The following is a 14,171-nucleotide window of genomic DNA, read 5'->3' as shown; positions in this document are numbered from 1 at the left end:
AGTGGAAGGGAAGAACTCTTGTTTTTGTAGCCCCTCATAAGAGCACTAATCCCATTCATGAGGACAGACTGGCTTATCACCTTGGGGGTAGGATTTCAACATATGAATTTTGGCAGGTCACCAGCATTCAAACCATAGCATATATAGTATGGTCTTAATTTAGGTATGTACTGTTTGTGATTAAACTACTACCTTACTACTCACTAAAGCTGCCAACACTTAAAGTAAAAGATTAGAGAATTCCACTTTTGAGACGTCATGAACTTAGTTCCAGCCTTGTGGGACCTCATGTATCAATGTGTCCTTGAATGCTACTGGACCACAGGTTGTATTTGTTTTTTATTTTTGGCAGGGGCAGGTGGGTGGTGAAGGAAAGATCAGGTGTACAGAACTGAATTAATCAGAATCACTTCTTAGCACAGAATTATGATTCTGTGTAACGTTGCTCTCCTGTTTGATTTTGTTATTTTTCCCTTCATTCTCCGTCTCATTCCCATTCTCTTCAAAGGTATTCAATCTAGAGGCTTTTCCCATACTCACCCATAAAGCCTTGGAACAGCCCATCTGCTGTTGACTAATATAGATGTTTGTGGAACAAGAAACAGGAGTATAACAAGAAAGTTACAAAAGAGTATAATGGGAGTTAGATAATTTTCTGGTGGACTTTCTTCACCTATAAAAATGAAGTTAATAATAACATGCTTTATATCTAACATAAGAATATACAGTAAAGAAAAAAATTATTTTGCTCCAGGCATAGTGGCCCATGCCTGTAATCCCAACACTTTGGGAAGCTGAGGTGGGATGATCGCTTAAGGCCAGGAGTTTGAGACCAGCCTGGTCAACACAGTGAGACCCTATCTCTACAAAAAAAATATTTTTTTTTTAATTAGCCAGGCAGAGTGGCTTACGCCTGTAGTCCCAGCTACTTGAGAGGCTGAGGCAGTCGGGGTAGGGAGGGCGGTGGGTGGGGCACAGGGGGATCACTTGAGTCCAGGAGTTCGAGAGTGCAGTGAGCTACGATGGCACCAAGAAGAAAGTGGTTGATCCATTTTCTTTTTTTTTTTTTTTTTTGAGACGGAGTCTCGCTCTGTCGCCCAGGCTGGAGTGCAGTGGCTGGATCTCAGCTCACTGTAAGCTCCGCCTCCCGGGTTCACGCCATTCTCCTGCCTCAGCCTCCCGAGTAGCTGGGACTACAGGCGCCCGCCACCACGCCCGGCTAGTTTTTTGTATTTTTTAGTAGAGACGGGGTTTCACAGTGTTAGCCAGGATGGTCTTGATCTCCTGACCTTGTGATCCGCCAGTCTCGGCCTCCCAAAGTGCTGGGATTACAGGCTTGAGCCACCGGGCCCGGCCGGTTGATCCATTTTCTAAGAAAGATTGGTATGATGTGAAAGCACTGCCTTTGTTCAACATATGAAACATTGGAAAGATGCTGGTCACCAGGACTCAAGGAACCAAAATTACATCTGATGGCCTCAAGGGTCATGTATTTGAAGTGAGTCTTGCTGATCTGCAGAATGATGAAGGTGCATTGAGAAAATGTAAGCTGATTACTGATGATGTTCAGGCAAAACCGGCCTGACTGACTTCTGTGGCATAGATTTCACCTGTGACAAAATGTGTTCCATGGTCAAAAAATGACAGACCATGATTGAAGCTCATGCTGATGTCAAGGCTACTTACTGATGGTTATTTGCTTCAGCTATTCTGTATTGGTTATACTAAAAAATGCAACCAATACAGATACAGATATTCACCACCAACAGGTTTGCCAGATCTAGGAGAAGACGATGGAAATCATGACCCAAGAGGTGCAGACAAAGGACTTAAAAGAAGTGGTCGATAAATTGATTCCAGACAGCATTGGAAAAGACATACAAAATGGTTGCCAATCTATTTATCCTTTCCATGATGTCTTCATTAGAAAAGTAAAAATGCTGGCCAGGTGCAGTGGCTCACACCTATAATCCCAGCACTTTGGGAGGCTGAGGCAGGTGGATCACGAGGTCAGATCGAGACAATCCTGGCCAACATGGTGAAACCCCATCTCTACTAAAAATACAAAAATTACCTGGGCATGATGGCATGCACCTGTAAGAATCACTTGAACCCAGGAGGCAGAGGTTGCAATAAGCTAAGATCACACCACTGCTCTAGCCTGGCAACAGAGTGAGACTCTGTCTCCAAAATAAATAAATAAATAAATAAATAAATAAATAAATAAATAAAAATAAATAAATAAAATAAAATAAAATAAAAATGCTAAAGAAGCCCACGTTTGAATTGGGAAAACTCACAGAGCTTCATGGTGAAGGCAGTAGTTCTGAGAAAGCTACTGGACATGAGACAGGTGCCAAAGTTGAATGAGCTGATGGACATGAACTCACTGGTCCTAGAATCTGTTTAAAGTTCAGACTTTTAATAGTGGCAAATAAAAAGTTCTATTTGTGGAGAAAAGAAAAATGATTTTATAATGTTTATTATTTTAAAGGGAAAAGTTCTATAAGTATTACATCGTTTAAATATAGAATAAGCTGAAAAAAGCAGCAGAAATCTTTGCATATTAATAGAAAAATCTCAGCAGTCTTTATTTATTAGCAAGTCAGCTACTCTAAGGTTGTGAGGGTAACTTACTGACCTGAAAAAACACATTTTAAACCAATTTGAGATGTGGCTAATTGACTAATCAAAGTAGGAAAGACCCAGATGACTTTTTAGAATAATTCAGATCAGAGTGGATATTGACAGGGCAGATGGTGAATGGCATCGAAAGGCAATGCCTTAATTTATTTACACTTTGTTTTCTAGTTTCTGTAATTTTAAGTGAGTAGAAATAAAATTTTGTCTAAGCATTTTTTCTTCCCAATATGAAAGGTGTTGACACATCATATCATTGAGTTGGAAAGATAAAGACAAGGGAAAGGATTAGAATTTGGTGTGAATTAACATATCACAGGGCTCTTGTGTCTGTAAAAGGTGAGGAAACAAACACATGTGTTAATGTAACTCCAACTGCAAAGGAAGGCTGTCAAGGCATGTGGGTTTGCTTGGCCAAAAGCTGTTGATTCCAAAAATGTAATTTCATTTGTTGGATTTTATTGTAATTAACACAGGGAGTTGCACTAGCTCAGAACTCTTATCTTTATTATCTTGGGAGAAGAATTATGAAATGTGTGCACTTACAAAATAGAATTCATATTTTGCAGAGGGCTATAATGCTAATGGGTCTTGGGAACCTTCTGGGATTATGAATTCAAGTTTACAATTAGGGTTTCTGCTTTGCAATCTCAAGTGTGGTTTACCTGGAACAGTTGGCATTTCATCTTAAATGGTATTTAATAGAACTTGGAAGCTCTTCAGAGCAGGAACTTCGATTTTTGTTGTTGTTGTTGTTACCTATTGCAAAGCATTAAATTCACTGCTGGAGAAAACTAGCAGTCACTTTTTATGTGTACATCTAATTGTTCTTTACAATCAGGTAGAGATCATCGCTAACATTTAACAATTCAAAAAGGCATAAAGTTTACCTCATTAATGTGTGTAGAGGATTCACTATTTTAATAATTAAGCAAAATCTTTGATACTTGTATGAAGATAAGGTAGACAGGATAAACAACAGGAAAACTATGGATTTCTTTAAATAGTGGATAGGGACAATTAATTCCCTCAGATATTTGTAATAAAATCTTAGAACCAGAAAATATCTACCAGGGAATACTAATGCTCAAACTTTAGCTCGAGATTTATCTGCAGGTCTGAGCTCAGCTAACAACTTTTATACTGTCAAAGCAGAGACTGCCCTTTCAAACCTCTCGTTGGGAAACTAATTAGCAGAATAATAAAAAGGCAAGATCAACTCTTGTCTTCCTTGTTGGGGATATAAAAAAAAACAGTAGTTCTAATTAGCAATAATTAAAATTTAATTAAGAAGCTCTTTGCAATCCTCCTCCCTGCTTCCTGAACTAGTGCTTGCCAGCTCTTGGTTGTGGAGCTGTTTTTATTCCTGTGGTGCTGAATCACGGCTTAATCACAAAGCCTTAGATCTCAGCTTATCCAGCCCTGAGCAGTCATCACCACAGCCTTCCAAGAGTAACAAATATATATTCTAGATTTTTTAACCCAAGCCATTACTTTTTTCAGTTTTATAATCATGAATTATGACTTTTTACTTTTTAAGCAGCTGATTATAGATGCCATTGCTTTTTATTTTTAAACTTATATTTGTTCCCCTAGTTCTACCCCTTGTTGCAACAAGAGGATAGGAGACCTCCAGAATATTAAATATTTGAACCCAAATTTCTACTTCTATGCTTTAAAGTAAAGCAGATAATTAGCTTAAGTATAAAAACTAAAACATTTGTAAAACCCCAGATTTTAAAAATAAAAGTATTTGATTATTTAAAAATAAAAGTACGTTGTAGATGAGGGTTAAGGAAAATAAATACAGTATTTGATGATCCTTACAAAGTGTATATGATGTTCTAAGTATTAGTTTGAGTTTAGGGTGTTTCAAATTGTAAAAGGAATCCTACTTAATTGTGCATTTTAATGTGGTTACAATGGTGAATTTTATATTGTACGAATTTTATCTCAATAGAAAAAGGAACTCAAACTCTGACTTTGTCCTACTTTTGGGTATAAGGATTAATCATAGTTTACAGAAAGAAAAAAGCTCCAAGATTTGATAGTTCATTATGAGCAAAAGAAAAAGGAAATAATCAAGAACAGAGGGAAATTAGTTTTTTTAAAAGCCACTGAACTAAGAAATACAACCCTGGTTCTTTAATTATTAAGGGAAGGGCTCTGAATTTGCTCCATTATCTTAATTATGTTTCTGGAGCAAACATTATTTCAATGTGATAAAAGATGACATGACACTAAAGGTAAAGCCTGAGCAGATGTTACATGAGTAACAGGCCAATAGGCCCACATTCTGGTAATTTCTTCCCCACTAGACATGTTCTCATTAATCTGTGATTAATAGGATTCGAGTATAGTAAATGATGATGATCTATTGTCTGTCTTTGTCGAGCACCATGGAGGGAGTAATTTGTCAGCTCAGCTTTTGTGTGACTATTTAATAGCAAAGAGGGAGAGAGAAAAGACACTAATCTTCTAATTGGCATCTATAGAGAAGGTCTAGGAGAATACTGCCTCTATGGAAATAGCCAGTGTAATTCCTATGCCTAAGGAAAGCAAATGTGGACTCTATGTATCTTTTATGTAATTAGTTGTGCCTTCTATTGAACAAAAGGTGGCGATGGGGATAAAGAAAAAATGGCAATAAAATAGTCTTAAGAGATCATAAGGTAATATTTATTAACTTATAACATTTATTAACTTAGATATGAGGCTTTTTCAACTATAGTGACCTGCCAAAAAAGTGGGCAAAAGAAAAAAAAAAACTTTTTGGTTAAAAAATAGTTGCTCAGATGAACCAAAATAACAAGGTATAAAATAAAAAGCCAGCATCATCATCAGTACCACCACTAGCAATACAGAATGCCCTGATGTTATGATGGTAAAAAATTTAATACATCAGTAAATCAATAAGTAAATTCAAAACAGATGTTTTGAATGAAAATAATTTGATGATTAGTCCTGTCAACTCTACTGTAAAAACTTCTTTAAATGGCTATACTTTGGTGAGCATGATGTATGAAATCGCTCTTTCCCTTTTTCTCCCTCTCTCTTTGTATCTTTAACAATTTTTGGCCGTGCATGGTGGCTCACACCTGCAATCCCAACATTTTGGGAAGCCGAGGCGGGTAGACTGCTTGAGCTCAGGAATTCAAGAGCAGCCTGGGCAACATGGTGAAACCCCATCTCTACAAAAATTACAAAAAAATTAGCCAGGTGTTGTGGTGTGCACCTGTACCCCCAGCTACCCAAGAGGCTGAGGTGGGAGGATCACCTGAGCCTGGGGGATTGAGGCTGCAGTGAGCTGTGATCATGCCACAGGGCTCCTGCCTGGGTGACAAAAAGCAAACAAACCAAAAAAACCCATCTCAAAAAATTTTTTTCTTCTACATACTTTTCTATATTTTAGGTTCTAGGTACTTTACTGGTTGGTGGAAATGAAAAGGACAAGGTCTCACTGGGAGAAGATACTTGCAATGTATACAACCAACAAATAATTAGTATATGCACAGTATATAGAAAAAGACTACTGATCAACCTTAGAGAGAAATTGGTGAAGAATAAAAGTAGGCAGTTGACAGAAGAGGAAATCCAATAGGGGCAATGAACATATGAATAGATGTTCAATATAACTAATAATCAGGACAATTTAAGTCAAAAGAGTAAGATGTCATCCTCACCCATCAGATTAGCCAAAATTTTAAAAACGGACTAGATCACATGGGGACTTAAATATGAGTGGGTGTAAAAATCAGACAACCACTTTAGAATGCAATTTGTCAATATCAGGTAATTCATTTTCGATTTGTCAATATGTATAGCAATTCTACTTCTTGAACAATACCCCGAAGAAACCCTTGCACATGTGCACAGAGATATCTAGAAGAATATTCATTACAGCATTGTTTATAATAGTGAAAAATGAAAATTTCCTACATATTCACCAGTGATGTGTTCATACTATAGAATGCTATATAGCAGTTTGAATGAATACATAAATGATTATTATCAACATGGAGAAGCCTTAAAACTCAGAGTAAGTGAAGAAAATTTAGCAAATTTAAGAATACTTAGGGTATGCCACTACTAAAATAGTTTTAAAGCAATGCAAAACAATAAAATGCATATATATAAATATATGGATACATACATATGTGATAAGACTGTAAAAAGATGCATGGGAATGACATAACACCAAATCCTGGATAGTAGTGATTATCTCTGAGAAGGGAAGGAAGAAAATGAATTTGGAAGGTTTCAACAGTATTTCTAGTGTCTCATTTTTTAAAAATGCAATAAATATAACAAAATGTTAAGATTTGGTAATGCTGGATGGTAAGTCTTTGTTATATTATTCTCTATGTTTTTATTTTTTATTCTCCATTTTGGAGAATATTTTGAAATAGTTCACAGTTTCAAAAGTGGAAAAATGCACAAGGTAAGGAAAAAACACATGGTTTCTAATTTCCAGGTGCTACTATTGTGTCAGGTGAATAGACAATTCACAAATAGCCGTAATGTAGTTTGATAAGTGTTTCAATGTGGCCACAAAGTGCTATATGTAGATATAGATTGACACACACACATACACACACACACTCTTTAAGATATATATATGCTATTAAGACATATGACCAGATTCTTTTGGTATCAAGTAGTTGAACCCAAAAAATATAATTGACTTTTAAATGTCTCCTCAAATTTAGACAGAAAAATGTGTTGGTGGTAGTGGCAGTAGTAGCAGTAGTGTAGTAGGTTCTTCTTTCTTCCTCTTCCTTCTTCTTCCTTCCTCCCCTTCCCCCCCCCCCGCCCTCCTCCTCCCTCCTCCTCCTCCTCTTCCTCCTCCTTCTCTTCTCCTCCTCCTCCTTCTCCTCCTCCTCCTTCTCCTCCTCCTCCTTTTTTTTGGCAAAAGGGCAAAGATTAGGCTCTAGCTTCTAAGAACAGCGTTAAAATCATTAGACAAATTTCTTGTCCCTCTAACTTTATGCCTTCATGAACTTGAGAAGCTAATTTATCTGACCTCAAATAGTGGGGGGAAAAAAAAGTTGTTGGAGGGGCGGGGGTAGAATGGGGTTTTCATAGAGAATCTTTTAAGGTCTTTTCCAGTTTGAAAAATTTAAGATTCTATTTTTTTTCATGAAACATTAACCCAAATTTATACGAACAAGATTTTCCAAGATTTTCCCCAAGTTAGTAACAAAATACGTTTATTCATGAAATATTATAGTTGTTATCAAAAGGCAAAGAAAAACTTTTATGAAATTAGAAGCAAACCATTCCTTTTTTTTTTCTTTTTTGAGATGGAGTCTTGCTCTGTTGCCCAGGCTGGAGTGCAGTGGCAAGATCTTGGCTCACTGAAACCTCCATCTCCCAGGTTCAAGCAATTCTCCTGCCTCAGCCTCCTGAGTAGCTGGGATTACAGGTGTGCACCACCATACCTGGCTAATTTTTGTATTTTTACTAGAGACAGGGTTTCACCATGTTGGCCAGGTTGGTCTCAAACTCCTGACCTCAAGTGATCCGCAAACCTCACCCTCCCAAATTGCTGGGATTACAGATGTGAGCCACTGCACCCGGACTCTTTTTTTTTTTCTTTCTTTTGAGATGAAGTTTTGCTCTTGTTGCCCAGGCTGGAGCGCAATAGTGCGACCTCGGCTCACTGCAACCTCTGCCTCTGGGGTTCAAGTGATTCTCCTGCTTCAGCCTTCCAAGTAGCTGGGATTACAGGTGCCCGCCACCATGCCCTGCTAATTTTTGCATATTTAGTAGAGATGGGGTTTCACCATGTTGACCAGGCTAGTCTTGAACTTCTGACCGCAGGTAATCCGCCCGCCTCGGCCTCCCAAAGTGCTGGGATTACAGGCGTGGCCACCGTGCCCAGCATTTTTTATTTATTTATTTTTTTTAGAGACAGAGTTTTACCCTGTCACCTGGGCTGGAGTAAAGTGGGGAGATCATAGCTCACTGTAACCTTGAACTCCTAGGCCCAAGTGATCCTGCTGCCTCAGCCTCCCAAGTAGGACCATTACTCCTGGCTAATTTTTTTTTTTTTTTTTAATTTGTAGCGATAGAGTCTTGCTCTGTTGTCCAGGCTGGTCTTGAACTCCTGACCTCAAATGATCCTCCTGTCTCAGCCTCTCAAAGTGCTGGGCTTATGGGCGTGAGCCACTGTGCCCAGCAGAGTCATTCTTGATGGGAAGCTAAAAGAAACAGCTAATTTGTCGTGATTAGATTTTGAGAAGGAGATCTAGAGATTTGGAGAATGTGTATGTTCTTTATTCAAGGAGTACATGGAGACAGCTGGAGAGAGATGCATCAGATTTTAGACTATAAAATCTGCAGATATAAATTTGTATAACTGGGACTTCTGAGATAGGTAGAAACATTTTATGTTATATATTACATTTCTGAACCTAACAGGATTCTACATCAAGGATGATTATTTTTAGATCAGGCAATGAGCTGAACTTCTTTGGTCCCACATGCTGAGCTGCAAATATACTCCCTAGTGACTTTTTGTCACTTAAGGTATTCTGCAAAGTATTCTCTAATCTTCCTAAAAATACTAATCCTGAGTACAACATGAAGGGACCAGAAAGCAAAAATGTATCTGTTTGTCAACAATATAATAATTATTGTCTCCGCTCCTTGATAATAATCTAGCTGGTCATAAACCTCTGATGGCCTCTGATTCTGGCCCTTCAGGATGTTGATTTCTGGTTGGAAAAATTAATTCTCCTGGAGGATAATGAGATAGACAGTCTTCTATTTCTATTCCTCTTGCAGCCAGGTTCAAACATTTAGGTACAACACCTCCCAAATCTCCTCAAACTGTGTTTGTTTTTGTTTGCTACAGCCTAAAAAGGAATCCTTCCTTTTTTTTTTTTTTATTTCAGAAGCCTTTTCCATTTTGGTTGGTATGGATTATAATGTTAAGAAAGTACTGTGGATTATTTGGGTTTAGTTGGAAGAAGAGACTATTTTCCATCTATTTCCTTCTTTAATCTCATTTTTTTGGCTCTTATCCTCACCACTCTACAGAAAATATTCTAAAATTAACTGCTCCTGGCTAAACCTAATAGTCTTTTTTCCCCCTTGGCACAGTTTTTTTTTCCTTTTTATTTTGAAATAATTATAGATTCATAGGAAGTCATGAAAAATAGTAGAGACAGATCCTGTACACCCCTCCCCCAGTTTCTCCCAATAGTAACATCTTACATAATGAAATCTTATATCATCTTATATAAAGAAATTGATATTTTACCAGTTTTACATGCATTCATTTGTGCATGTGAGTGTATGTGGTAGTTCTATGCTATTTTATCATATGTGTAATATGTGTAGGTTTGTGTTAACACTACCATAATCAAGAAACAGAACTGTTCCATTGCCACAAAGATCTCTTATGCTACCCCTTTTTACAGTTATACCCACTCACTTTCCTTTCTACAACCCCAGGAAACCACAAATATGTTCTCTATCTCTATAATTTTATCATTTTGAGAGTGCTGTATAAATCAAATAATATAAATATGTAACCTTTTGAGGTTGGCTTTAGTCTCTCAGCATAATTCTCTTGAGAGCCATTCAAACTCTTGCATGTAATACTAGTTCATTCATTTTGATTGCTGACTAGTATTTTGTAGTTTGTTTATCCAACCACCATTTGAAAAACATTTGGGCTGTTTCCAGTTTTTGGCTATTATGAATAAAGCTACTATGAACTTTCATGTACAGGTTTTTGTGTGATGAACAGATTTTTGAAATCTTGAACTCCTCTCTGCTTTCCCCATTATTGCTATTCTGTTCTTTTAAAAAAAACCAAACCCTCATTGTTGGTCAAATATTGTTTCTCTTTACCTCTTACGCTACCTGACCTGCATCAGAGGTTCTACAAGGCTCAGACCTTGGTCCTCAAAGGGAAGCTACTTTTGAGGAAAGGTTATGTACTCTCATAGCTTCAAATGCCATTTTTTGTGCCTTATAGATCTACATCTATAGACAACTAGCTATATGGTATGTCTACTTGTATATTATGCCAGTACCCCACCATGAGAGCCTTCCTACTCTCACCATTCTCCTAGTTTTCTATGATCATAGTCTTGTAATTTCTTTTCATTCTTCCTTTTCCTTAGCTTTCCATGTTCAATTATTTACCAAACTGTGAGGTCACCTTTTGATGAGCATTCACATAGGACACAAACATGTAACATTCTTCGCCCACTTAGAGAGATCTATCCACATACCTCTTCTCCAGACCTCCTTATCACCAATTTTTCCAGTCATGTTCCTTCCAAATCACTGATCATCCAGCCAACTGTTGGCTGTAGCCCATAAATCCATATGGACTCATACTGTTGGCCATTTCTCCTTCTAAGAAAAATGAATAACTAGGTACACTGCTCAAAGTTGTACCTTCTGGGAGGATTTACCTTCACTGCTGTCCTTCAGAGGTGTCCCAGAAGGGACTGTGTTGTGTAGTTGTCCACTTGTGGGTTGTATTGCGTATTGGGCATGATCATCTATAAATCAGGCCTGAGTTTTATCTTCTTTAGTAAACTGTAAGGAACTCTCCATGAGGCTGTAGAGAAGGGGTCTTCTACTGCAAAGAACACTCAGCAGAATTCGGGGGTTCAATGCTCCCAGTTTCATCGGGGTCTTCTCACATGTTCCCATTTCAATTATTCATTTTGGAAAAGATGAAAATTATTTGACATAACCTGATATCATTGAAAGTGTGAGAAAATTTGTCCTCAGTCACTGTCAACATGAATACAAATTACAACATTTCTGGAGGGATGTATGGCAATATTTATCATAATCTTAAATTGGAGTAATCCCTGATTCAGTAATACTTTCAGGAATGTGTCCTAAAACTTCCCACTAATTTGTAATAGCAAAATAAAAATGGAAATGTCTCAAATGTCCACCAATAGAAGGTTAGATGGGGAAAAAAAGGTCCATCTATACATTGTATACTATCAACAATTAAAAATGGGTAAGTAGATTTCATCTATTGATATGGGAAAGTATTTAAAATGTTGTTTCGTGAAAAATGACAGATAATTTAAAAAAGGATAAAGCCTTATGTGTGTGTGTGCATGTGTGTGCATGTGTATGTGCTTTGAGAGATTCCAAAAGGAGCAGTGGTTTACCCTAGGTACTGGGAATTCTAGTATATTATACTTCATTCTTTATATTTTATATATTATATTCATATTTTTCTGTGCTACCAGAATGTATCATTCTTAGAATCAGAAAAAACTGTTTTCACTAAAAATTTAATTGCAGCCATCACTAAAGAAAATCTCAGGCTAGGTGTGATGACTCATGCCTGTAATCACAGCACTTTGGGAGGCTGAGGCAGGTGGATTACTTGAGCCCAGGAGTTCAGGCCCAGCCTGGACAGCATAGTGAGACTCTGCCTCTACAAAAAATAAAAAAAAATTAGCTTGGCTTGGTGGCATATGCCTGTGATCCCAGCTACTCAGGAGGCTGAGGTGGGAGGATCACTTGAGCCTGGGAGGTCAGTGCTACAGTGAGCCATGAGTGCACCACTGCACTCCAGATTGAGCAATACAGTGAGAGCCTGTCTCTCACACACAAAAATAAAATCTCAAAGATTATTCACAGTATACTCCTTAATATACAATGCAGACGCAAGATAACAATGCCATCTTTTGGTCACCTAAATAGTGCCTAAACAAATTTTGTACATGTTCGAACATTTCTTCCTATGTTACTATAATTACATGCCCAGATAATATAGAATGTCTTACTCTGCAGTACCCCACTGCAGAGTTTTATTACCATGAAGTGACATGATGTCATACAGTAGAGTCAGTTCTAGGTCTCTCTGGCTGGGAAATCTTAGGCAAGTTACTTGGCCTCTCTGAATCTCAGCTTCCAAATTTGTAAAAACAATATCTGTACTACCCATTTCACAGAGTTGTAAGGATCAAATGAGATGTATGTGACAACACTGTCTAAACTCTAACATGCAGGTGCAGTTCTATTATTCACATCATGTTTATTAAAATAAGTAAAACTACCATTAACAATTAATGCTACAGGGGGATGAAATGTGCTGTAAGATAGATCCAACATATATAAATAAGCTATGTGACTGAGATCATCTTTCCTTTGCTATGACTAAACAAATAGCTTTATACAGCATGTCAGGCTGAAATGTTCTAAAGTGCCAGCTCTTGTTTGTTTTTTAAGAAACCACTAACTAACAGACTAGTAAACCAGCAGCTCCTCTAAAAAAACAGTGTTACCTTTCTGCAGGAACATCCGATTTTTCTCTTGCTGAAACTTCCAGGCTGGGCATGGTGGCTCATTTCTGTAATCTCAGCACTTTGAGCCCAGGAGTTTGAGACCAGCCTGGGCAACACAGTGAGACCCTGTCTCTACAAAAAGAAACAAAAACAACAACAACAAAAAATTCCAACAGCTCTTTTCCTTTTTTCCATCAATTTCTGCCACTGCTCAAGTGCTCAGGTCCAAAGTGCAGCATATCAATATATAGTCGTGTGTTGCACTGCATAATGCTGTTTCAGTTAACAATGGGCCACATATACAATGGTGGTCCCATAAGATTATAATGGAGCTGAAAAATTCCTATCTTGTGACAGCATCACTATTGTAATGTCTAGCACAATGTATTACTCATGTGTTTGTGGTGATGCTGGTGTAAACCAACCTGCTGCACTGCCAGTAGTATAAAAGTACAGCACATACAATTATATATAGTACATAATATCTGATAATGATAATAAATGACTATGTCACTGGTTTATGTATACCACGTAAGTTTGTGTAAGTACACGCTATGATGTTTGAACAATGACGAAATCACCTAAGGACACATTTCTCAGAATGTATCCCTGTTGTTAAGTGACGCATGACTGTACCGGTGTCACTTTCAAGACAGAATGAGAACTGAAACCTTTGTCTTTTTACCCCAGTTGACTTATCTCTAGTTGGTAAAGTTATTACCAGAACCATGAGTTGCAGTTTTTTTTTTGTTTTTAAGACAGAGTCTTACTCTGTCACCCAGGCTGGAGTGCAGTGGTGCAATCTCGGCTCACTGTAACCTCCACTTCCCAGGTTCAAGTGATTCTCCTGCCTCAGCCTCCTGAGTAGCTGGGATTACAGGCATACATCACCATGCCTGGCTAATTTTTATATTTTTAGTAGAGATGAGGTTTCACCATGTTGGCCAGGCTGGTCTTGAACTCCTGACCTCAAGTAATCTACCACCTCAGCCTCCCAAAGTGCTGGGATTACAGGCGTGAGCCACCGCGCCCAGCCATGATTTGCTTTTTAATGTTATAATTTTGTATTTTCATTTGTAAGGACTATAGATCCAAACGTGAACAAACTGATTTTAAAGTAATTATGGCCATAGCTTTCCTTCCTATTATATATCTTTTGCTGAAGTAACCAGGAGGTAGGGCTGATATGGACGATAGTTTAGCCCATGTGGATGAAACATTAAATGCCTTTATAGGAGCTGGTTTAAG

At 37.8% G+C, this 14,171-nt stretch overlaps 1 pseudogene; it reads left to right on the top strand.

The window, feature by feature from the left end:
- Positions 1–258: 258 nt before the first annotated feature.
- LOC116418828 lies at positions 259–5,193 on the top strand (annotated as a pseudogene).
- The last annotated feature ends 8,978 nt before the right edge of the window (positions 5,194–14,171 follow it).

Source organism: Piliocolobus tephrosceles, chromosome 6 (genome assembly GCF_002776525.5).
Source record: "Piliocolobus tephrosceles isolate RC106 chromosome 6, ASM277652v3, whole genome shotgun sequence".
Classification (NCBI taxonomy): Eukaryota; Metazoa; Chordata; class Mammalia; order Primates; family Cercopithecidae; genus Piliocolobus; species Piliocolobus tephrosceles.
This window is presented reverse-complemented; position numbering and strand designations above follow the sequence as displayed.